General features: G+C 41.1%; 1 protein-coding gene across 2 annotated transcripts in view; it reads right to left on the bottom strand.

Annotated features, from left to right (window-relative positions):
• Window positions 1-3,714, bottom strand: part of CALD1 (caldesmon 1) — a 188,669-nt gene extending 184,955 nt beyond the window's left edge. Inside the window, exon 1 of one of the 2 annotated variants that reach the window (XM_004741727.3) lies at window positions 3,412-3,714. The gene's annotated coding sequence lies outside the window, so the exon portion shown is untranslated. The remainder of the gene's footprint in view (window positions 1-3,411) is intronic. The other variant, XM_013050292.2, reaches the window with a different exon arrangement.
• Window positions 3,715-25,349: the final 21,635 nt, after the last annotated feature.

Genomic DNA, 25,349 nt, shown 5'->3' with positions numbered 1-25,349 from the left:
CCTCCTGATATGTGTTCTGGTCTCTGATCACCAGAGCTAAAGTTCAGATAACAGTGGGGTGGACCAGTATTCCCAGGACTCAGAGCTCAGGGTTCTAGAAAGAACTAGATTCAGAAGGTACCACTCAAGGGTCCTCAAGTATGAGGAAGGAGCTATAATCAGGGTAATATGATAATCAGGGATACTAGGTAAGAAGTGGAGGATACAGTCAAGATGAGCTTAATGTCCAGAGGCCTCAAATTGGAGTATACAGCCTACATAAAAGAGGGTCAAACAGCCTCATCTCATTTGGGCATTTTAACCACTATGGGAGATAGAAGAAGCATCCTTATGCCCGTTCCATCCATGAGGTCAAGGAATTGATGGCTTCCTCAAAGGTCCTAGCTATCTGAACAGAGGAACGAGTGTTGGGACTGAGCTCTCTTAGCGGTGTTCCTGAGTTTAGGTCAAGCTACAAGTACCTTTTTAAATTACCAAAGGACTCAGAACCTATGGGCATCTCTCTAATGACAAACTTGGATTAGCATTAAAGATGAAGGACTTTCAATAAGGATCTAATGGTTCTATTTTCAGAGAGAAAATTCACCCAGAGAGAACTTACTCAGAGAGAATTACTCAGAGAGAATTTACCCAGAAAACTCTTCTAAAGTCTAAAAATTCTTTGGCAGCATCTAACCTCCTCCTTGGGCCCGCCATGCTATTTACATGCCGCTTTGTCAGCGTTTTCCCCGTCCCCCCACCATGGGCTCACCCCACCACATTTCTAAGGTATGTGACAGACTGCAGACAGGTGGGGACTGAGCTAATTCCTTTACATGCCTGTCTCTACGTCACTTTTCTGTCTTGCTGAAGAATCACTGATGAGCAGCCCTGCTGCCAGGAGGCTACAGTGAGGGTGTCTCCATGACAGCTACACGTGCGTTTTTTCTGTTTGTTTTTACTGGGCAAAGGGAGGGAGAGAATCTTGAGCATGCTCCATGCCCAGTGCAGAGCCTGACGCAGAGCCTGACCCCACAACCCTGAGATTATGACCTGAGCCAAAAATCAAGAGTCAGACACTTAACTGACTAAGCCACCCACACACCCCAACTATATGTGTTTTTAAGAAAAGGCCTACCGAGGTGATTTGTGGGCTTATCAGGCCACAGAACACCCAGGTTGCACTCAGCACCAACCTATTCCCTCTGCCAAAAAGCAGGAAATCCTTAGGCCTGTCATAGGAGCCAATCAGAATCGTTAATAGCCTGAGCACCAGGTATGCTTTTATGCCTCCCATGTAAATCCCTTAAGCTGCAGTTTGAGCCTGGTTCTCCTCTTAACTTTAATGGAAGAACTGAATATTTCTTTACAGCAATTTATTGATCTGAATTATTTAATTTATTCTGTTTATCCACTGGTTTTGAACCAGTGGAAACAACCAAGCCTGTCACCTATGGATCTATCTACTGTACATCCCTTGTGTATACGGAGATCCGTTTTTTATTAGTGACTTGTTATTCTAGACTCTTGCCGTTGTATTTCTTTATTAAATGATTTTATTAAAATGAAAGTTTTTGCACAGCAGTTTCATCCATCTCCATTTACCTCCCCAATTGGTGAGATGTGCTCTAGCTAACATTCAGCTGGAGGAAAGTAGTCCAGACAGCTGCCCAAAGCTCAATATAAAGTAAAATAGCAAATCCCCTTGCTCCAGCACATCAGTACGGACAGCACAACACTTATGTTGAAAAATGTGTTTCTGTGGTTGTTGGGGGATGGGGCGCGCACAAAGAAGAGAGGGGAGGGTGGTGGCAGCAAAGTTTGAACTTTCAGGGATTTTGAGATGTTGGTTTCAAAATGGAATTTATCCTCAAATCCCAAGATTATAGATTTCCTTCCAAACTGCATTCCCTACATGGTTTAGAGAACAGTTGAAAAAGAAATTGCTCTCCATATTTTGATTGACATTAAAAACACTGTGAAAATAGTTTGGAACTTGATCTCTTTGAGGGAAGGACCATAATCAAACTATAGCTTTCACTTGCAGCCCTTTCTCCCACACTTACTCAGAACTGTTCCAGGAAAAGAAATTCACAGGGAACTCTGTTCTCATATATCATTTCTAGGAGGGGAGAGAGGCATTCTCAAAAAAAATTATCCCCAAATTTCTAAATACAAAGAGAAAAAAATTATTTAATGAATCTCAACACAAAACCACCTTACTTGGCAGAAAGAAAATCAAATTCAGTCCTTTGGAGCTGAAAACCTTTAATATCCAAGTTTATTTAAAAATTATCAGACTTGCCCTCCTTGCCACATACCACCTCGTCTTCACTTAAGCTCTAGCCATACACGTCTGGTTTTGCCAAACACAGTAGAAAGATTTTACTGTTCCAGTTTACAAGTCCATCTGCACAGCCCTGTTAACAGAAGGGATCTATGAATACCAACTACTTTGTTCTCATCCACTTTTTCTGACCATGTATTACCACAGCACTAAAATTCCCCCACCCTTTACAATCAGCTCTTTCTAAAAGGAATTCCAGGCTACTACCAACTAGCTGCCTTGTACTACTGTTTAAGATGCCCAAATATGTCTGACTATGTTGAAATGAAAGACTGGTTCCTCTCTTTCTGGAACGCACTTCCAAAACGACATCTTTTCACATTCTCTAGTCACAAGCACACTTTCAAACAGAAAATAAGATTTCTAAAGGAACAGTTTGGTAGGATGTTAGATGCGATTTCTAAAAACACACCCACTAGCACATGCATTCTCTCATTATTAGGTTTTATAGGAAACAGATCGTGGTAGGCATCTTCCTGTCTTGGCAAGTATCAGATCAGTTACGTTAACCCAACTGGTGCTAAACGCTCTTTCCACCTCTGAACTTATTTCCTTGCAGCTCTAGAAGTCCAGCCTTAAAAACTGGTAGCAGCACAATATGCAAATGGCTTTGGTTAAAAACCATTACTTTTTGGTTTCTCATTAACCTAAAAAGTTGTTTTTAAAGTAAAACCTCTTTAGATGCCTGGGTATAAAAGATGCAGGAGAGACCACTGGTGTGGGCAGACCGGCACGGCCCGCCTGCTGACCCTGGCCTGGGGCTCTCAGGTAGAATTCCCGTGGCACTCCTAAACAAAGGCTTCCCTTGCCAAGGTTGCCTGTGGTCCCTGAGTATAGGTCTCTATGTCTCTATGTGATCTCTCCTCCCGTCCCAACTCCAAGAACAGAACTTGAAATCTCATCCTGTTTGTCTTCCGGGAACATCTGCAGGGCAGCAAAGCCCAGTCTGGCTCTGCGAATCTGCATGTTTTATTGGCTTTTACAATCTTGCATCTCCAGCTACCTTAAGCAGGAATGTTGACTGAAACCCACAGAAAGCCCCCAGACTCTCTGAAGAGATTAAAAGAAAGCCCTCTGTGGCTTACCTCGCAGGCTGCAACTTCTTCCTGGGGACTAAGTCCGAAAGGAAGGACTGATTTCTCTAGCAGGAGCACAGCAAGAGGGCAGCCAGGCAGGCAGCCTAAAACACACTGCTCTATTCAATAAAACTCCAGACCGCCCTTCCTTAGCCCCTCCCAGAAGTCCGTGCTAAGTGAACACATATCCCCTATGTTTACAGTCGGCAGTCGGTGGTATGCATTGTCCTGTAGTTTCTCTACTAGGGCAGCCAATGACGACACCCGGGCCGAGGTGGATGCAGCCTGCCTGTGGAGATGCCTGTCATTCCCTAGGCATGCTCAGGAAATCACTCATCAGAAAAACCAAGACCTAAAAAGCTCTGAAGCTGCGTGCAGGCTGCCAAAACCAGCCAGCTACATGCCCTTTTTTGGTTATCCTGAGCAGGGCCTCTGGAAGTGAATCCATTGTCAGGAACAATCATAAGAAATGTTAATCTTGGAGAAAGAGGCTGTCTTGTAGAACGCAAATATAACTTTAAAAAGAAAGCACAGTCTATGAAACCAAAAGTTAACAGTCCGTGAGTTTAGTGGGGTGGGGGGAGAGGCTTTTTGATTGAGGGAGCTCTAATAGCATATTTCCTTCAAAAGCAGTTGTGGATACAAAATTAAATTAAATTGTTATATGCTTTTAAACCCTACAATGGCCAGGACCCAGGTCTGGTATACAGACTAAATTCTAACCTGAAAAAGGCACAGCCCCTTAGAAGTATGTCTACACGTGTTATAAAAACAACTGACAAAAAGAGCTTAGGTCTTTTTTAGTAGGTAATGTTTTCCAGAATAAGTGTAGCGCCAGAAACTCAGCTAGGCAGGGTCCTACAGGCGTGGCTATCGTCATTGGTTTTCCGCATCACCTCCCTTTCTACCTCCCCTTTGTTTCCTTGGATTTGGCAACAGGGAGACATGGTTAGCAACTGTGCCCAACAGAGAGGGTGTGAAGAGACCCAGGCCCTCCTTTGAGACTGGTGTAGACAATGCACATGCCCACAGAGATGGCACCGCTGTTCTAGCGACTTCTCCAAAGTGCTTCAACCAAGTCTTCATTGACAGGATGTGTGTTATGAGAGGGTCAGATTTAGGAGGTGCTGAATTAGAATGAAATTCACTGGGCCACGTGTGCATACAATCTGTGGTCTTGTACTTTTCGATAAAGAATTCACTTAATTAGTCAATCAGTATTTAATTCAACAGCAACAACAACAAAAAATTTGTCAGGCCAGGAGCAAGGTGTCAGATTTCTGTCTCATTGTTGCTATGTGTTTGGCAACTGTTTCACCACTGACCAAGAAGACTTTAAAACATTTTCTCTGGCTAGCTACAGTCCACAAGCTTGGTCTCCAAAAACCATAGGTTTTACCATATAACCCTTTACTTATTTATGAAGATCTGACTTAAAAATGATCTCTACTTAGGAAAAAGTCCCTGCCCTTTGTGCCTCACATAGAAGACTTGGGGAATCACTAATCCACATGGGTGGTTTTCTTCTTCAGCCCTCCAGCATTAATTAGCGAGCTACCCAGAGGCATCTATATCAAACCTATGCACATCTCTTTCTTGGGAAGGCTGCCTATCCTCTCTTCCCAACTGCTGCTGCAGCGCAGCCTAAAAAAGCTACAGAGGAGGCTGCCAGGCCGAGTAAGAGGTGAGCTTCAGGAATCCCAAGTTGGAACTCAGAATGCACTTTCCCAGGGAAACAGAATAAATAATGGCTGGTGGGAATAGCACAGTCGATGTAGCATTTTAAGGACTCTGGCTCAACCAGGCATTTGTGGAGCACCGCCGTTTATAAAATTGTTCCTATGGGAAAATGTTTTCTGATCTCAAATGAATGATTTGGAAATAAACTTTGGGAACACAGCCAGTTTTGCTCCAGGGGTTGTCCCATATCTGGACAGGTTGTGAAGACAGAAGAACAGTTCCCTGTCTGGTAAACTGCTGAGTTTGGAGATGCTGTAGTGCAGACTTCAATGACTTCTGAAACCAACTCAGTTGGTGATGCCTGTTCAAAGATATGACCTGTGTCCAGAGATGTTTGGGGCCTGTGATCTCTAGGCCCTATGGACTATGACTCAGTGAGGCCTGTTTTAATGCACTGTCTTCCATGGCCACTGCTGATTCAATCCTAAGCCACATTCTTCCCGCTTGTGTGAGTAATGCCTTTTGGTTAAACAGCATCAGGGCATAATGTGCAATCTATGAATAAAATAAGTACCAGCTTTCCAGAGGAAAGAAAAATTACACTACAAATGGGGAAAATATTATCAGCAGGAAACATAGAAAGGACATGCATTTTCCATGGTTTTTAGAAGATAAATAGCTAAATATTTTTGGGTTCCGTCTTTAGAAAAAAGAAGTATGCTTCCCTAGATAAATTATGAATACCTCATACTCAGGGTATAGTGGAAGAGCAACCTATTCAGCCTTTTTTTATGCATTTGAAAATGGACACTGTGGAAGAACCATATGGCTGGAAGGATAATTTAACAAATTTCATTAGAAAAAAGAAAGAAAAAAACACGTTGCCAATCTCTGCCATGGGAAACTTCACTTTCACAGTATTTACTTTTTCCAGAAGTCATCTGTAAACAACGCTAAAAATATACAGGATTTAGACAGGAAATTTGTGTGGAATCTATTTCCCACTTAGACCATCCCAGATAAAGAACAGCTTGTCTAGCATACGATATATCTACCTAATCAAACCATAACAACTCAAAAGAGACATTTGGAAATACCTAAATGATTCGTTGTATTTTTTCAGTTCCAAATGAGTATTTGCAAGCATGCAGATCAGTAGTGGGCAATTACATTTCACTTGTAAGTTAGTTGTGAAAAGTAAAAGCAGGCCACACCTTTTTTTCATTCAAAATTAAAATCACGTCATTTAATACCACAGAGAACATATATTTTTCCAGCTTAAAATAAGTTTTACTGAATAAAACAGATCTTTTGAACATTTTAAAAGGCAGCAATATCCACCCCCCACACACACACATCTTCTTTTACTCAAATGAAGTATTTCCAGAAACTCAAGCTTAGAAAACAATAAGATCAGAGTGGTAAATTTTGATACCAAAACTGGACAATAAGTACAGCACAAAAAGAAGGGAATTGTACTAAGTGTATTTATGATCCTAGCTGAGAACAATTAGCACACTGAATCCAACAAATATACAACAAGACACGCTCAATGCAGAGATGGTCAAAACCTAAAAATCCAGCGACATATTATTCAATGTTGGCAATTTAAAAGTCAAGAGAAAAAAGTACCAAAAAAAAAGAGAAAAACTGTCTCAATATATCAAAAATAATACTTGGTAAAATTAGCAATCACATATAGGGGGAAAAAAAAAAGAAGCTCTTGAAAAACCAGCAACAGATTCTTTCCAAACATATACAAAGAGAGCTTTACCAGAAAGCTATAGAAAACATCATCTTTTTTTTTTTTTTTAAAGATTTTATTTGTTGATTTGACAGACAGAGATCACAAGCAGACAGAGAGGCAGGCAGAGAGAGAGAGAGGGAAGCAGGATCCCTGCTGAGCAGAGAGCCTGATGCGGGACTCGATCCCAGGACCCTGAGATCATGACCTGAGCCGAAGGCAGCGGCTTAACCCACTGAGCCACCCAGGCGCCCCTAGAAAACATCATCTTAATGGTGAAATGGTAAAAATTATTCCCACTATAATCAACAAAAAGGCAAGGATGCCTACCATCTCTTCTACAATTAAAAAAAGGGGGGGAGGGGCAGAGGTCCTAACCAAGACAAAGAAAAAGAAAAAGAAGAAATAAGAACTATTGGAATTAAAAAGAAAACAAATTTCTTTATTGCTATGATATGATCATGTGGGTAAAAAGTTCAAGTGAATCAACAAATATATTAGAATTAATAAAGGAGTTTAGCAAGATTATTGGAATCAAGTTCAGTATGCAAAACTCCAGAGTTCCTATAACCAGCTGTCTCTAATTTTAAAATATAATGGAAAATAGATGATTCATATTAATAACAAAGTGTGCATTACTTGGGAATAAATGTAACACAATAGTGCAAGAAAACTGCAAAGCTGGATTTAGGACATAAAAGGTCTGCATAAATGATGAAATATGTCACTTTTGCCCATGGCAAACATCAAAATTATGAAGATGTAAATTCTCCATTAATTAATCTATGCATTTATTATTCCAGCTAAAATCCCTAAATGATAAACTTTGTAGAACTCAACAAAACAATCCTAAAATTTGTTTGGAAAAATAAAGATCTAAAAATAAGTACTATTTTTATACAGCAATTCTAATTAAGAAGAGTGTTATCACCCTGAATAGACAAAGAGACCAGTAGAATGAAGTGGAAACCCTAGAAACAGCCCCAAGCATATACGGACACTTCTAAAGTAATAGCAGAGACACTACAGATCAGGGAGAAAAGGGTGAGCCCTTCTATTAATGGTAAGGTCACCACTGATTATGTAGAAACAGTAAAATTAGATTCAAAATTTCTACCCCACACTAAAAGAAACTAGATTACCTGAAAAACAAAACTTAAAAATGACTAGGAAAAACTCCAGGTGAGTACTTTTATGATGAGGTGTGGAAGAAACAGAACTTCAGACAGAAACACTGAAAACTTTGAGGAGATGGTTATATTAAATTCATATTAAATTCACAATGCTTGTTTACTTCTGCTCCTTCCCAAACCCCATCAAAATGATAGCATTAGAAATAAAAAAAAATTATCAGTAAATCCTACAAGGCAAAGAATATTGGAAGGGAGTCAACACAGACTCTAGATGTCAGCCAATTTTTGTAATATGGAAAATGGACGAATGGCTGATAAGTGACTTAGCAGAAGTAAGAAACTGAACTCTGGCCTGTGGAGTGGAAGGCCGGTGGATGAGAAAGAAGCCAACTCCAACCTCAGAACCAGGAAAAACAAGATTTGAAGCCCCAGGAAATACTCAGGGCAAAGGATGGAGCAGAAAGCAGGCTTGGTTGAAAATCTGAGTATGTGGGTCGCCTGGGTGGCTCCGTGGGTTAAGCCTCTGCCTTCAGCTCAGGTCATGGTCTCAGGGTCCTGGGATGGAGCCCTGCATTGGGCTCTCTGCTCAGTGGGGAGCCTGCTTCCCCTTCTCTCTCTGCCTGACTCTCTGCCTACTTGAGATCTCTCTCCCTGTCAAATAAGTAAATAAAATCTTAAAAAAAAAAAAAAAAAAGAAGAAGAAAGAAAATCTGAGTATGGAACAGTTGAAAACCCAGCTCCAGAAGCCCCCACAACCCCCTATACAACTCAGTGAACACTTCTCTTTCAATCAGACAGAAGCTGAAAGTTTTTTCTCAGAAGAGAAGTGCTGCCCTCAGAATGTCAGGCAAAGCCGTGGGTCGGGAACAGGCTTTGTACTGAAAACAAAATTTAAATGAAAGTCTACTCAGTGAACACTGGAACACCCCCAGTCTCCTCACTCTGCAGGGCTCCCAGGACACAGTCTGGTTTATCCCCTGCAGAAAGGAAATTGGAGAATTCCACTCCAGGGAAACAGGCATGCCTATGGAAAAAAGAACTCGAGACTGAGGGACCTCGGAAATACCTAGTTCATTGCCCAAGACCCTTTCATGAACTTGTGCACAGGAATTCCCAATCGGTTGTTTAGCACCTCACTCTTAATTATGAACATCAAATTAAGGAGAGGCCTGAAAGGGAGACTTGAACAAAAGAAAAAGATACTCAAAGGAAAAAGAGGCAAGGTGAGAAACAGAAGAAAATTCTAAGAGAAACGTAATTACTATTCTAAGAGAGCTAAGAGAAGATACTGTACCCAACAAAAGATGCTTCTAAAGGGCACTTTCAGAGAAGATAAAAGAACACTTGGAAATGAAAAATACTGTAGCAGAAAGTTATAATAATTCAAGAAATGGAAGATACAGTTTTAAAAAACTTGCCCAGGGGTGCTTGGGAAGCTTGGTCAGTTAAGTGTCTGACTTCAGCTTGAGTCGTGATCTCAGGGTCCTGGGATTGAGCCTGAGTCAGGCTCCCCACTCAGCAGGGAGTCTGCTTCTCCCTCCCTCCCACCACTTGTAATATCTTGCCCCCCCTCAAATAAATAAATGAAGTCTTTTAAAAAAATCAGAAAATTAGTAGGAAAAGACAAAATGGAAAAAAGGAGAGAAAAGAACATTACCAAATCAAACAAAACCAACATGAAAGTGTTCCAGAAAAAGAGGAAAGAGAAAACTGTTAAGAGGAAATGATCAAAGAAATAAAACATTAAAATTTCCCAAAACTAAAGGACACAAGTTTCCAGATTCAAAGGGCCCACTGAGCATCCAGTATAATGAGTGAAAACATTTTTAATTCTGAAGCTATCAAGTTCTTGGGTTATATCTTCCACCCAAAGGGAAAAAAAGTTGGGGTTGAAACTAGAAACCAAGGCAGAAGATAAGGATCAGAAAATAGAGTGTACAAAACCAGAGAGATGGGGTGAGGGGTGATCCCAGGATGACAGGGAAGGAAAATTCCAAGACAACAGATGTCAAGAAGAAAACCAGTAGAGACTGGAGCAGAGGGTTCCAGGAGAACATTTTCAGGACAGTCAGGTAGGCAGATTATACCTGGTATTTTCTTGGGGAAAGCATTTGTGATAGATACACGGAAAATAAGAAATGTAATAATGAGGTCATTATAATTGCGGGAAAAATAAGATTTTGTATGAGAAAGGAAAAGTGATCATGGTACACTATATAGTTCAACTGTGAGAAAAATTTACAGTCATACTAATGTAAATACTACATATTGATTTCATCAAAACAATGATGTAATTAGATTCAAAGGATAATGAGCAAGAACACGTTAGTAGGATGAGGGTGGGTAAGAGAGCTAAACCTTCATTTTGTTCAGCAAGAAATCAATAGTTAATGTCTACTATTGAAATTTTATTATTTTTATTTCTTTAAAAGATTCTATTTATTTATTTGACACAGAGATCACAAGTAGGCAGAGAGGCAGGCAGAGATAGAGGGGAAGCAGGCTCCCCACTGAGCAGAGAGCCCAATGCGGGGCTCAATCCCAGGACCCCGGAATCATGACTTGAGTTGAAGGCAGAGGCTTTAGCCCTCTGAGCCACCCAGGTGCCCCAAGAAATTTTAATAAATAATAGGATTAGCCTATTATTTAGGGACATGAAAACAGATATCAACTTTACCCCCCACCCCCAACAAATCACTGAACAAATATTTGTTGAATATCTACCACATGCCAGGGCCTGTTCTGGGCATTGTGAACAAAACACAATTCAAGACAGATAAACACACTAACTAATAAACATACTAACGTTGGGCAGTGGAAAGTGCTATAAAAAAATTATAAAGGAATAGAGAAAATCAGGGAAGTCCTCTGTGAAGAAGTTTTCAATGGGGGGGTGAAGAAAATGAAGGAACAAGCAGTGGGGTGATATGAAGGAAGAACAAGAACACAGCAGACACTCACTAAAGAATAACAAAGACTACAGAGGGCGCCTGGGTGGCTCAGTCCTTAACCATCTGCCTTCAGCTCACGTCATGACCCCAGGGTCCTGGGATGGAACCCCGCATTGGGCTCCCTGCTCAGCGGGAAGCCTGCTTCTCTCTCTCCCACTCCGCCTGCTTGTGTTCCCTCTCTCGCTGTGTCTCTTTCTGTCAAACAAATAAATGAAATCTTTAAAAAAAAGAAAGAAAGAAAAAAGAAAGACTGCAGAGTAATTGGAGGAGGGATCACCACGGCAGATCAGATCATCTAGAGCCTGAGAACCATGGTAAGGACTTTGAGTTTTTGTTCTCAGTAGACAGAAGGTCACTGGGAGATGCTGAGCAGAAAGAAAAACTCACTCTGGCTGTCCTGTGTCGAACAAGTGCTGAGACCACAAGTGTAGAAGCAGGGGGAACTGTAGCCTCCTTATGAGCAGGCAGTGCTGGCCTGGACTAGGGCGGCTATGGTCAGGGAGCTGTGAAAGTACTGGATTTGGGGTATGTCAGGACTCACTGCTGGTTCAGAGAAGGGATGATGTGAGAAAAAGAGAAGAAGCAAGGATGTGTCTTTTCATGGGCTGAATAGCTGAGTGAGGGTGGTGTTATTTAATGCAATGGGGGCCATGGAGGGAGGTGCTGATTTGCAAGAAGGTGTGGGAATCACAGTAGACCTAATTTCAGCATGCGAAGATGACCAAAGGCATCTAAGCGGAAGTGCAGACAGGCAGTGTGATATACAATCTGATGTTTAGGGGAGAGGATGAGGCTTGAAGTATACATTTGAGAGTCATCCATTTTTAGATGGTGTTTTAAACTTGGGACTAAGTTACCTGGAAGAATGCAAACAGCAAAGAGGAGGCTGTTAAACTGACGCCCCAACATTTAAAGCCCAGAAAAGGAGACTGAGAAAAAGCTGAGAGCCACTGCTTGGTTGAGGGGGTCAGTTTTAAGAATGGGTAGGATGGAGGTTTACTGCTTTTTGTTATAAGCCACACAGTATTATTTGACTTTAAAAGTAAGGTAGGGGCACCTGGGTGGCTCAGTCAGTTAAGCATCTGACTTTGGCTCAGGTCATGATCTCAGGGTCCTGGGATTGAGCCCCTGCGTCTGGATCTCAGTGGGGAGTCTGCTTCTCCCTTGCCCTATGCCCCTTCCCCTGCTCATGCTGGCAGTCTATCTCAAATGGATAAATAAAATCTTTAAAAAATATATATAAATAAAAATAAGGTCATTTTTTATAGACTGGATTACTGCAGCCAACTAATCACTTCCTTGTTTAATGGGATTAAACACTCAGTCCTTGCCATGTGGCTTTGCAGTGCTCCCTGTAGGAGGACTTGGCCTGTGATTTGCTTTGAATGATGGGATGTACCAGAAGGGATGGTGTGCCTGTTTCAGGGTGGAAGCTTTAAGAGGCATTGCATGTTCTGTTTTTACCCAAGTGTCTGCCTTTTGCCATGATAACAAGCCCCATAGAGTGGGTTAAATGGTGCCCCCACCAGAAAATTCATTCATCCGGCACCTGTAAATGTGATCTTATTTGGAAATAGGGATCTTTGGAGATGTAATTCAGTTAAGGATCTTAAGATCACATGAAATTATCTTGCTGAGACCTACATCCAGCAGCAAGTATCCTTGTAAGAGAAAGGTGGGGGATTTGAGACACACAGGACACAGAGTAGATGGAAATATGAAGACAGAGGCAGAGAATAATGCATCTACAGACCAAGGAAAGCTGAGGTCTGCAGGTACCACAGGCAGCTAGGACAGAGGCACAGAACAGATTCTCCCTCAGAGCTCCCAGAAAAAGCCAACAACTCTGTCAACACATTGATTTTGGACTCCTGGCCGCCAGAACTATGGGAGAATAAATTTCTGTTGTTTTAAGCCATCTAGTTTGTGGTAATTTGTTACAGCAGCTCAGGAAAATGATACACCCCAGATCGTGTCCACTCTTCAGCTTGGGTTCCAGACCGAGGAGACATGTAGGGCTGCACTGGGCCAGGGAGCCTGGCGGGACCAGCAGATTTGCCACTGGTCCAGGCCTTAGACAAAAGGCATAAGAAATAAATGTTTGTTGTTACAAGCCACGGAGATTTTGTAGCAGTTTTTACCAAGAAAAAGCTAACTACTATTTGTATATATTAAGTGAGACTTAAAACTAAAGAAATTTACACTAAAGAAAGTTTGGCTACTTTACAATGTAAAAACTTCTGTTCAACAAAAGCCACTGTATACAAAGTGAAAAGATGAGCCAAGAGAAAATGTGCAAAGTATAAAGGATTAAAATCTAGAATATTGGGGCACCTGGGTGGCTCAGTGGGTTAAGCCTCTTGTCTTCAGCTCAGGTCATGATCCCAGGGTTCTGGGATTGAGTCCCGAATCAGGCTCCTTGCTCAGTGGGGAGTCCGTTTGTTCCTTTCCCCCAGTCGTGCTCTTGCTCACTCTCTCTGTCTCAGATAAACAAATAAAATCTTTAAAAAAATAAAGTAAAATCTAGAATGTCAAAGAATGCCTAAAAATCAACTGAGATAGGAACAGAGAAGAAAGAGAAAACACAATAAAAAATGGGAATAGGATACATAATCCACAGAAGAGAAAACACAAAGGTCAAAATCTTTGAAATGCTGATGCTCAACCTTATTAGAGATAAGGAAATGAAAGTTAGAACACTGACACCAGCTCACAGCCAACAAATTGGTAAAAAAACAAAACAAAATGAAAACAAAACAAAACAAAAAAACCCCTACCATTTAATGTTGTAAAACTAAATGATGTTGTTCATGTGCAGAAAGAAATTCCTATGCATTTTTGGATCAGAAAGTAAACTGGTACATTCACTTCGTAGAGTGACTTGGCAGTGATGTTTAGCCTATGCCTTCCTTGTCTGGCAATCCCACGTTTAGGTATATCCTCTCAGGAAACTCACATTCTTTAGCAAGGAGACAAGTAAAAGGCCACTGATCGGAATATTAGCTGTCAGCACAGTACCACAAAAATGCCTCTAGCCATCAGCAGGGGAGACCCTACATACACTATGAACACGGACTACTCGCTAGTAGCTAAAATGAATGAATGCAATGTACTTGGTCTCAAAAACATAGTATGTGAAGAAAAAGCCAGATGCAGCTGGACTGATTACATTCATATGAATCATTTATGGCTACAGGCAACAGCAGACTAGAACCACTTCCAAATTCAACACAGTGGTTGCCCGTAAGAAGCTAGAATAACACTGGGCACAAAAATCAAGGAACTTGAAATTTATCTGCAATGTACAAAAGAAGACCTCAAGTAATCATGAAAAAATTATTACATCTATTGGTTCTGAAGATATGTACACTGGTTGTGTATTGTCCTTAGACTTTTTTTTTTTATTATTATTAAAGAAACGGCTGTACAAATGAGAATTCTCTCCCCTCGACAATAGTATCTGGTCACTTATGTGACACTGGGAAAGGCCACTGCCCTTCTGTGTCCTCCGGGCCATGGTGCAGCTCACTCAGGACCAGTCTGACCAGCCCTGAATGTGAAGGTCTCAACTGAATCACATCTTTGTATTTAGGCTTTGACATGGTAGAATCCAGGGTTACTCTTTAAGGGCTAACACCTTAAGCCAAATCCTGACCTAGTGCCTTAATGCCAATTGTTTTGTGAATAGGGTGCAGATAAAATGAGGGCCAGCTCTGATCCATTTTAATGGGCACAGAGAGAAGGAAGAGGGGCTGGTCTCTTGGGACACCAGGAGGAAGAAGAAGGGCATGGGTTGTCCAATGTAAGGGGGAGGAGCTGATGAAATGGAAAGAGGATGTGATCCAAGAAGACCCAGTGTGGATGAAGGAGCGTATGAGACAGATGTTGCCTTTTCCCACTTCCAAGGAACAGGACTGGTCGATTCCTTCAGTCTCCCTATGGGAAATCACTATCTCCCTATTTCTTGAGCTAGGGAGGGTAACCGGATGGGCCTATGGTTTCCACTCTATCCTCAGAGAAAGGAAGATGGTTCCATCCATGGGAAATCTCTCTTGGTCTCCAGTGGGAACCTGAGTCACTCAGAGCCATAACTGGATTCTTCTCAGACAGTTGTGTTCATTCATTCATTCACTCAATCGACCAGCCTCCTAACAGGTATTATCTGCAAGGCTTCCTATTAGGCTCCGTGCCTTTTATAATCTTGTAAAAACATCACACTTGGCTTTAAAGAACTGCCATGCTAAAGGGGAAGCTCAGACACACGCACAAGATGGACTCCCAAATGGCAGGTGCTAGGAGAGACCCGCTTGCTCTGCACGTGTTCACCCAGCTGTGTGTGCTTCCTCTTCCTGTCTCATGCGTGACGAAGGCTGTCTAATCCAACCAAGACCATGTGGTGAGAACTGGTGTTCCCTCCCAACCAGAAAGCACATCCTTCTCTCATTTCAGGGGGAAAAAAAGCCAATCTCATAATTGGCTTTGCATTGCAGACATACTTGTGAGGGGTGCAAATAAGAAAACATTTAAAATATTTGATCTATTTTGGGTGAGGTTTTGTAGCTTTGGCCTAGCAGAATGTCATCTGAGAGGCAGTGATTCCTCCTGGGGTGGGGGGCAGATATTTTTAAGATCCAAAAAAAGAGTGGGGGGAAGAAAACATGTTTTCAAAGAGATAGCTGAGTCTGGTAATACCCAGGGAAAGATGGCTGTTTGGAACAAGCCAGCTGTGTCACATCGATGCATCTGAGGATGCCTCAGGCTCTCCTGGAGGTCTGCTTTATGTCGCAGACAGAGACTAAGCCACCTCTGCGGCCCCATTCCAGGCTCCCCTTTCTGAGCCTTCACAGGTGCCACTCAGTTTCCTCTCAACTCACAGTCCCTGTGTCCTCTTCACATAGCTCACTGGCCTCTGTCTCTAAACCTGTCCCGTGCTTGTGGGAAATCACCTCTGACTGACTCTAGTTTCTTCTAGCTTCACCGTCTTTTCTTTTAGTGTCAAAATTCTCCAAATGATTAATTCATGAAGCAGCCACCCTTCCCCCTCCCCCCGATTCTTCCATGACCTCACTTCTTGGGCCCTGAACATTTTGGCTTGAGCCCCATCCCTCTTCTGAGAGGTTCTGCCCACGATCCCTGAGCAGCTAGACCCTCCTGCAGTCCTCCCCGGCGTCCCCTAACCCCGCTGGCTGCTGCCTTTATCTTTGGTAGCTCCTGCCACTAAGGACTTGCCTATTGTCTTAATTCTGCTGGCCTGTTTGGTTTCTCTCTTGTTCTTTTCCCTCGGTGTGCATATCCCCCAGTGTCAGGCCCTACCTCTCCCTTAGAAAGAGATTATCTCTCTCTCAGAGAATAAGAGCACCTACTTCACAGGGCAGATTTAAGAATTAAATGAGATAAAACGGAGGTGAAGTTGCTTTGTGAACTATAAGCTTGTTTACCGATGGGACAAATTTCTACGAAGCACCTTCCCCACACTGAAGCTTTTCTCAGTTTTGGGAATACAGTGATCCTGAGTAAGGTGCTGCAGCTCTTCATCCCATGAAAGGGCCTTGCCTTTTGCTGGCAGACCCATGGACTCATAAGTGCAGTGAAAGGGCAGGTGTGGTCATAAAAATCCTATAGAGAGGTTACACTAGGCAACCCATGAGGGAGAGGTCGTTTTTATCTTAGAGGGTTTAAAAAAAAAATCTCATTTGTTCTCATGTTTACAACAATTACCTCTTCTAATATGAAAAATAAAAAGTAAATATATTGGGGCACCTGGGTGGCTCAGTGGGTTGAGCTGCTGCCTTCGGCTCAGGTCATGATCTCAGGGTCCTGGGATCGAGCCCCGCATCAGGCTCTTTGCTCGGCAGGGAGCCTGCTTCCTCCTCTCTCTCTGCTGCCTTTCTGCCTGCTTGTGATCTCTGTCTGTCAAATAAATAAAAAAATCTTAAAAAAAAAAAAAAAAGTAAATATATTTAGCCCAAACGTCTTGCTTTCATCGTGAATTCCCTTGCTTGGAAATCTTCAATATCATCTTACTACCAAAAGGAAGAAGTCAAAATTTGGCTTAGCATTTTACCAAGATCAGCCGTTACCCCTCTTCTTGCCTCTCTTAGATTGCCAACACAAACCCACTCCCCCTCCCACTCTTCCTAAGGGGCATAGCTGGCCTTCTACCCCTTCACACGGATCTGAGGCCTTGCCAGTCATTTGGCACCAGCTCCGGACGCACCTAAATGCCATCCCGAAAATCTAAGCCTTCATTTAATAACTCTTCTTGGGGGTTATTACATACAGAACCTGCTGGCAAACCCACTCATTTTCTATTTATCAATAGAATTGATATTAGACTTGAATTCAATAGACTTGAATTATTTGATTTGATTTATATACATTCTAGGTTGATTGGTTAATGGCTAATCATTTAATTAATAGTTAATCAATATTAACAAATATTTCTCTAGGGCCTGTTATGTGTTGTCAGTTCTTTTTGATCCTAGTGACACAGTGTTAAATAAGACAGAACTTCTAGAAATAGAGGCCGTATCTTAAAATTATAGGCCGTATATTATACTCATTTATCTTGTTCTTTATCTCAACATTGCCTTTTTGGGCCAGCATTTAAAAATACAAACAAACGGGGGCGGCTGGGTGGCTCAGTGAGTTAAGGCCTCTGCCTTCAGCTTAGGTCATGGTCCCGGGGTCCTGGGGATCGAGCCCTGAGTCTATCTCTCTACTCAGTGGGGAGCCTACTTCCTCCCCTCTCTCTGCTTGCCTCTCTGCCTACTTGTGGTCTCTGTCATATAAATAAATAAAATCTTTTTAAAAAAATACAAACAAACAAAATATTAAGATGTTTTGACAAAAACTACATTATATATTTAACTGCATATAAACCCAGTATTAAAACTAAGAATTCAAGTCAGTGCTCGGGGAATGGTGAATATAGATTTGGGTCTAGGCCAGGAACCCTGGAATCTTGTTGCAGCTACCCTAATTAAGAGGTGCAGGTGGCTGGGGGAGGGGAAGGACTACAGCCCTCCCACGAGCCGATGAATACCAGGCATACCTCAAATAGAACTACCCATGTATGGACTTTTGGGGACACTCAGTTCATATGATTCTCCTGGAAGTCAGGGAAGTAATAACCATAATAAAAACAACAACAAAAAATGAGTATGGCCAGAGTTGAGTTAGAAACTAGAGGGCCGGGCACCTGGGTGGCTCAGTGGGTTAAAGCCTCTGCCTTCGGCTCAGGTCACAATCCCAGGGTCCTGGGATCGAGGCCTGCATCAGGCTCTCTGCTCAGCTGGGAGCCTGCTTCCTCCTCTCTCTCTGCCTGCTTCTCTGCCTACTTGTGATCTCTCTCTGTCAAATAAATAAATAAATAAAATCTTTAAAAAAATAAAACTTAAAAAAAAAAAAGAAAGAAAGAAACTAGAGGGCCAACCTATTAACTGGAAGTGGGACATATATCCTGACACAAAAACTGAGGTAGCCATCTGAACCAAGGCTCCTGTCCAATAGGCAGCTTCCCTGAGGAGACACAAAGGAGGTATTGGGGAAAAGTTCTGACTCAAAACCCAAGAAGCTGGCCACTTTGGCAGGAAGGTTCCGGTGGCAGCTGATAAACTGCCTTTCTTCAGGATATTTCTGTCTGTCTGAAGAACTAGACACTATTGGCTGGGAGAACTGCCCCTAAAACAGTACTGGGGGAATCCTAGCATATTCTCCTTTTAAAACATCAGGCTTCTCTTTGCCTGTCAGGACACCAACGTTGCTGTTTTTCAGGTTACAAATCTTATCTATGTATTACTTTTCACTGACTATCTACTGGTATTCTATTTGAATCCATGTCCTTAGAAATTATCTCCTTTGAAAGACTGCCTCTGGGGTACCTGGGTGGCTCAGTTGGTTAAGCACCTGCCTTCGGCTCAGGTCATGATCCTGGGGTCCTGGGAATGAGCCACATCGGGAGGGAGGCTGCTTCTTCCTCTGCCTCTGTCTCTAGCTTGTGCTCACTCTCTCTCTCTCTAATAAATAAATAAAATCATTTTTAAAAGCAAGAAAAGAAAAGACCACCTCTGTATCTCCTCGTCACTTTGTTAAATGGATAATTTCTGGAAAGTTTACATTCAGATTGATTATTCACAGTACGTCTGTCTGTATGTCTGCCTCTCTCTCTGTGTGTATATATATAAGCAAATACTCATCTCTGTATGCCCAGCACCTGGTATAATGCCTAAAACGAAATGTTACAGAATGAGTAAAGGAATTTTAGAGAATTTCAACTTCATGATAGTATTCCCAAATTTTGGGATTCTTCTTACTGTGGAAACTATTAACTAAGAGAGAAGGAAACCAATTGGTCAAGTTCAAGGAAACTGATTGGGCTACATCTTCCAGGTGCTAGGGGATAAAGCCTTCAGGCAGATGTATTTGAGGTCAGATGCTCTACCGTTCCCAGGCTAGAGTATTAAGGGGAGCTGGGGATATGCTGAGGACAGCACCTGGCCACTCTTTCTTCTACTTCCTTTTCATTTTTCTGACTGGTGCGCATTGGATCAGCCCTTCTTCCTTAATGGAGCGATAAGATTCAAGAGTCAAGGGGCGCCTGGGTGGCTCAGTGGGTTAAAGCTTCTGCCTTCGGCTCAGGTCATGATCCCAGGGTCCTGGGATCGAGCCCCACATCGGGCTCTCTGCTCAGCAGGGAGCCTGCTTCCTCCTCTCTCTCTCTCTCTGCCTGCCTCTCTGCCTACTTGTGATTTCTGTCTGTCAAATAAATAAATAAAATCTTAAAAAAAAAAAAAAGATTCAAGAGTCAATTATAGATTGATTGCAGTGTGGCCAAGCTCACTTGGCAGATACCCTGGATTTGGGGTTAGGTCCAGTTAATGAATGAAATGATCCTTTGCCTGACCCTGAATTCTGTACATATTATTTTCCTCGGGAAACTCACAGAAAAGGGTGTCTTAAGTGGTGGGGGGGGGGAATCCAGTTTGGCTAAATACCATCCATTTCAGACAGTTTCTAGACTACAAAGACCCTGGGTGCTGATATTTCAGAAGTAAGAATAAATAACAAACTAAACATACAAATAATGGTGTCCATCTATATCTAGATATATAGATATAGTTTATGTATTTATTTCATACAGTAATATATTAATATATTTAATGCACCTATTATGTGTTAATACATTTAATGCTTTAGTAATTATAATCAGTTAGTATTTAATACACTAAATATAAATAATTTTATTTATTATTATGTATTTATTTATTTAGCACTCATTTCAATGTCATGTTACCATGACATTGTCACCCACATTATTACCACTTTCCCCTTACACACTCCCATATGGTTGGCAAATTATAATATTCACTTATGGGGAGCAAGACAGGTTAAGAACCTGCCTTCAGAACACAGAAAAAGTACAGGTTACAGATAAAGCAACCTGTATAAGTCATTTAAGTTCTGTAAGTTTTAGTCTTCTCATTTGTAAAACAGCTGCCTTGAGGAGGTGATGTGAAGATCGAATAGATTAATAAATGTGAACACACTTTATAAAGTGTTCAGAGGTACTTAGCAATGAGTGATTATCGTCAGCAGCACAAGACTGAGATTCAAACCCTAGCGGCCTCCCACCAGCTTCATTTTTTAACTTTAAGTTACTGCATTTTGTCTTTCTACGAGATCTTCACTCTTGCTGGATTATGGAAAAGTGATTGCAGCAGCCACAAAACTTTGTCCGATACTTGTCATTCCAAAGAAATTGGTGAAATTCCACTGTGTACAGAGAAGAAAACACTAAAGTTTCCCTTAAGTGTTGGAAGAAGATAACTTCTGGAAAGCTGGGTTGGGGCAGGCGGTGCAGGTGGAGAGAAGCAAAAACAAAACTTTTCGTTTTTGTTTTCAGAACATCCTTTTTCACTCCTCCCCAACACAGGCAACTGTTCTGAAAATTGTACTTTTTTTTTTGCCTTGGGTGTCTTCTTCCCAAGCATAGAGATATCATTCTATATGCATGCATTTCTAGCCACACGGGGATATGCCTCATCCACTCTCCCACAGGGATTTCTACACAACCCTTGACTTGGGGAATTTCCATGTGACATCAGTTTCATGTGTGTGAAAGGCCCTAGGACCGGAAGAGAAGGGAGCAGAAGAGGGTGCTGGGCTGAGTGACAGCCGACTAGATCTTGGAGGTTATTTTAAGTATATATTTCCAGGAAGAGAATGTCAAGCTTTGTGTGAACTCGGTTTTCTCACATGTCAACATGAGAATAGCAATAAAGGCGGTCTCCTTCCCAGCAACCCTTTGAGGAATAATAAATAAATGCGATAAGAAAGTGTTTCACAAAATAAAACAGACTTTGAAGTAAAAAAAAGCAGCCAGCCAGAATTCCACGTGTAGCTGGATCCACCATTCTTATCAGAAGCTGGGTGGTAATCAGTAACCTCTCCACCTTACATTCTTCTAAGTGCACATGCACAAACACATGCACACACGCACACACACTCATGCACACACACACAATAGGTGCTTTGAATTTTTTTTTAAAGAGAGCAAACTTATGTGTTTATAGATATATTTGGACTCTTATCCAAAATGATCATTTCATTTAAAGTTTACATTAATTTACATTAATTTTCACTTACTATCATTATTAACATGTTTGTTACAGTTATGTGGTATATATAATCAAATGAGCAAGCAAGCCATCCATCCCAATTCTAAATTCAGATGGTTCTCTAAATTCAGAAGATCTCTAAGGCATTTTCAGTCCTAGGAATCTATAAGTCTAAGAATTTTGACTTTGACTTTCATTATCTTACACGTGCTTTAGAAAAGAACACAGTGGAGCACCTGATTGGCTCAGTGGGTTAAGCATCCAACTCTTGATTTCAGCTTAGGTCATGATCTCGGGGTCATGGAATTTAGCCCTGTCTCAGGCTCTGCACTGGGGAGGAGTCTACTTAATATTCTCTCTCTCCCTCTCCCTTTAGCCCTCCCCCTTTTTCTCTCTCTCTCTCCCCTTTCTCTAAAGAAAAAAGGAAGAACAGAGTTGCACACAACAGTCTGAATGAGTCAGTATCCCTCAAAAACACCAGCAAGCAGAATATACTCACAAGAAGTTCCTTGGTGGGTAAATGTAGCTTAAGCTTGCTACACTGAACAGAATCTCTGTGCTTTAAGTGTGACTCCAGATGCAAACCCTCTTTTGTCATCAAAATGCTTATGCATGGTCAGTAGTGCTAAGGCTTGTGTGAGTAGACAAGCTATCATCAATATAGTCATTCTAAAAGAGTTTTACTATACTCTGTATTTTAAATATAGTCACAAAGGAGACAATTTGAACTCTTAAGAAAAACTGTGATAAGAACTCAGAACTGGAAACTGCTAAAAGTCTCTGGCCTATTTTCACAAATAATCTTTGCAGTATTTGAAATGAAGTCTTCAAGGAACACAGAGCTACAGTCTAGGTATCTACAAGCCAGCAGATAGCAGGCTAGTCAGAGCCAAGCAGCTTTTTCTGATTAGAAAAATATAGAGAGAGTATGGGGGTTGGGATGGAAGGAGGACAGTACTGTGCACTGCACAACTCCAGAGTCATTCACACTGTATTCTACATAGATAGTGCCACCTGAAGACAAGAGAGAGTAAAGTAAATGCAGTTTTCATTCTGTGGTCCATGTGGAAAGCAAATATGGATAATAAGATTTATATTTCAGGTTGCTTTTTAAAAAAACCAATAACCAATAATTAAGCCTTGGGTTTAAATAAACCCCAAAGAAAATAATTAAATTGACTTGAAGTTTTCTAGCTAAGAAAGCCAGATTCATGCCACATTTTAATATTATATGTCATAAAGCAGTAAGAACAAAACAGCCACTCTGAATGAAGCAAATCAGTCAAATGCTTAGAAAAAAGAAAGCATAAAGGATGCTTTTAAAGTGAAGCATAAAGGGTGCTTTTTAAAGTAAATTAGCTTCATTCATCCTCCAAATATTTATTCAGTGCCTACTATTTGTCACACCATGCTATCAGATGTATCCTGTTTTTAAGGTTCTCATGGCCCCATGCAAAAGCTCATGTATTTATGATATCTTTGTACTTTGTTGCAGTAATCAATTCATTTAAAGTGAAAAGATATATTAATTAATTTTTAGTAGTTCACTACGTATGTGGTTAAATCAAGTTAAGAGTTTTCAAGTAGAACACAATATTCAGGAAAAAACAAAACAAGTTGATTGCTTAACTAGGCACAAGGATCTTGTGTCTACGAATCACATAAGATCTACCAGTTCTAACCCTATAAGAGTTTCTAGACAGGAGTCTTCAATGGGGGGCTGTATGAAGATGGCAAACAAGTTACTGAAATTGATAAGCCTCCTATCAGAAGTAAGAACTCCATATAATTTATATATAATTTACTGTAACATCAGGTCTTATCTTCTGGATTAAAATCAATATAGAGTGGAGTCTTATTTCAGTGTCACATTTTCACTTATTGATAGATAGAGATTACACTTGACTAGTGTAGCTAAATACTTTCTTCAAATATTATTTTAATCATAAGAGCAGAATTGAGTCCCAAAATAGACTCATGAATGTAGGGGGGAAAAGTATATAATAATGATAGTGTTTTTAGATAGGGGGAAAGGATAGCCATCCAATGATTTGCTGGGACTATTGGTTATCCGTTAAGAAAAAAATTAGAAAAAAATACCATTTCACATCATTCACTAATAATTTTCAGATATATAAAAGATATAACCATTAAAAAACTATGAAAACAATCTGAGGAAACAGAGGAGAATATTTTATTACCTTAGGTAGAAAAGACTATTTTAAACAAAACCAAAAATGCAAATGACACAAAGTTAAAGACTGATAGGACTAAAATTAAATGATTTTGCTACTATGAAAAATAACACAAGCAAAGTTAAAAGACAGAGAAAAGTTACGGCTAAAGTATTTACATAATTCATCACAAACAAAAGATTAAGATTGGCCAGGAATGGCTGCACAGGCTGTGTACTGCACACCAGCAGGGGGAGCCATTCAAGTAGATGACAATAAGTAGTGTGCCTGAAGTTGCATTGATCAAAATCCGTAATATTTAAAGCATTCCTATATTAATAAAAAGATCGACAAGCCACCTGATGTCAAAGTGGGTAAAGGATAGAAGACAGTAAGCGTATACAAAGATGTAATCTTTGTAATCAAAGAAATGGATACTGAACAATAAATGAACCATGTTGTGTTACCAGTATTGGTTAGGGTATGGTGAAATGGTATTCTCTGGCATTCCTAGGTGAAGTGTGAACGTGATAATATCTATTTAAATTTAAAATGCGCATTTTATGTAGAAATATACATTATATAACAAAAATGCTATATACCTCTATTTTATACATCTGGTATGTTAAAGCACTAGAAGGATTACATCTCTGTTAATAGAGGCACCTCTGGGAGTCGACTGGGATTGGGCATGGAAGTCAACAGTGCATTTTAGTTTATTTTTAGTGTTGCAATTGTTGAAAATAATAATATACGTATTAGTTTCTTGACATTTAAAAAATTTACACTTTTGTTTGTGCCTTGAGACAAGGATACTATTAAAAAGTCACAAAGAAGACATACTGCAGAATTTTTAAAATGATAATGGCAGTTGTGCAAGCCACAGTAACCCACACTAACACTTACTATACAAACGTAGCTTTACCTTAAATAGATTGTGTTACTTGTCATTCATTTCTTTCCTTGCTTCCCTTTATAATGTTCCTCCTTTGCATGTCTCCAGCCCTTGCTTGGGAACCTGGCTCCTGGCCATCTAGGCTTTTTTCCTCTGACAGTGATTTCCTGCCCAAGATTCAAACCCTGGTTGTTCTGATCCAGAATCACATTATCATTGTCTTCTAAAAGAAGACTATGATCTAGACAGATAAGCCTGGACCTCACCCCATCCCACAGAAGTCACAGGCTGAACAAATACATTCAGGGGCTACCTATGGAGAGGTCCCAGTCTCCTGCACCAACCCAGAGCGCTGAATCAGACACCTGCCTCCGGTGGGTGCAGCCAGAGGGGCTTGCAAAGGCAGCTGGGAAATCATGAGGCCAGAGTTTGCAACAGAGGGAACAAACACTCAGAAGGAAAACAAATTTCTGGAGTCAGAGCAGGCAGGGGAGGGAACTAGCAGGTACTTGGGAATCAGAAGCATGAAATCGGATAGAGGACAATCTATAGAACAGGGCCAACATGGCAAGGCAAGAGAATGAGGAGCATGGAGGAGACAACAAAAAAGGGAAAGAGCCCCCACTGTTTCACATCCCTGCCAATGGATTCTGCTGTTATTACGAAGCAGAAGCCACTCCCAGGACAATCGACTCAGGCCAGTGCTTCTCTCCCAGTGTGCTTTAAAAAAACTAGCAATGCCTGAGTGGCA

This window comes from Mustela putorius, unplaced genomic scaffold (assembly GCF_011764305.1).
Source record: "Mustela putorius furo isolate JIRA1106 unplaced genomic scaffold, ASM1176430v1.1 tig00003845_pilon_pilon_pilon, whole genome shotgun sequence".
Taxonomy (NCBI): Eukaryota; Metazoa; Chordata; class Mammalia; order Carnivora; family Mustelidae; genus Mustela; species Mustela putorius.
The sequence above is the reverse complement of the archived record's forward strand: the minus strand, read 5'-3'. Positions and strand labels throughout refer to the sequence as shown.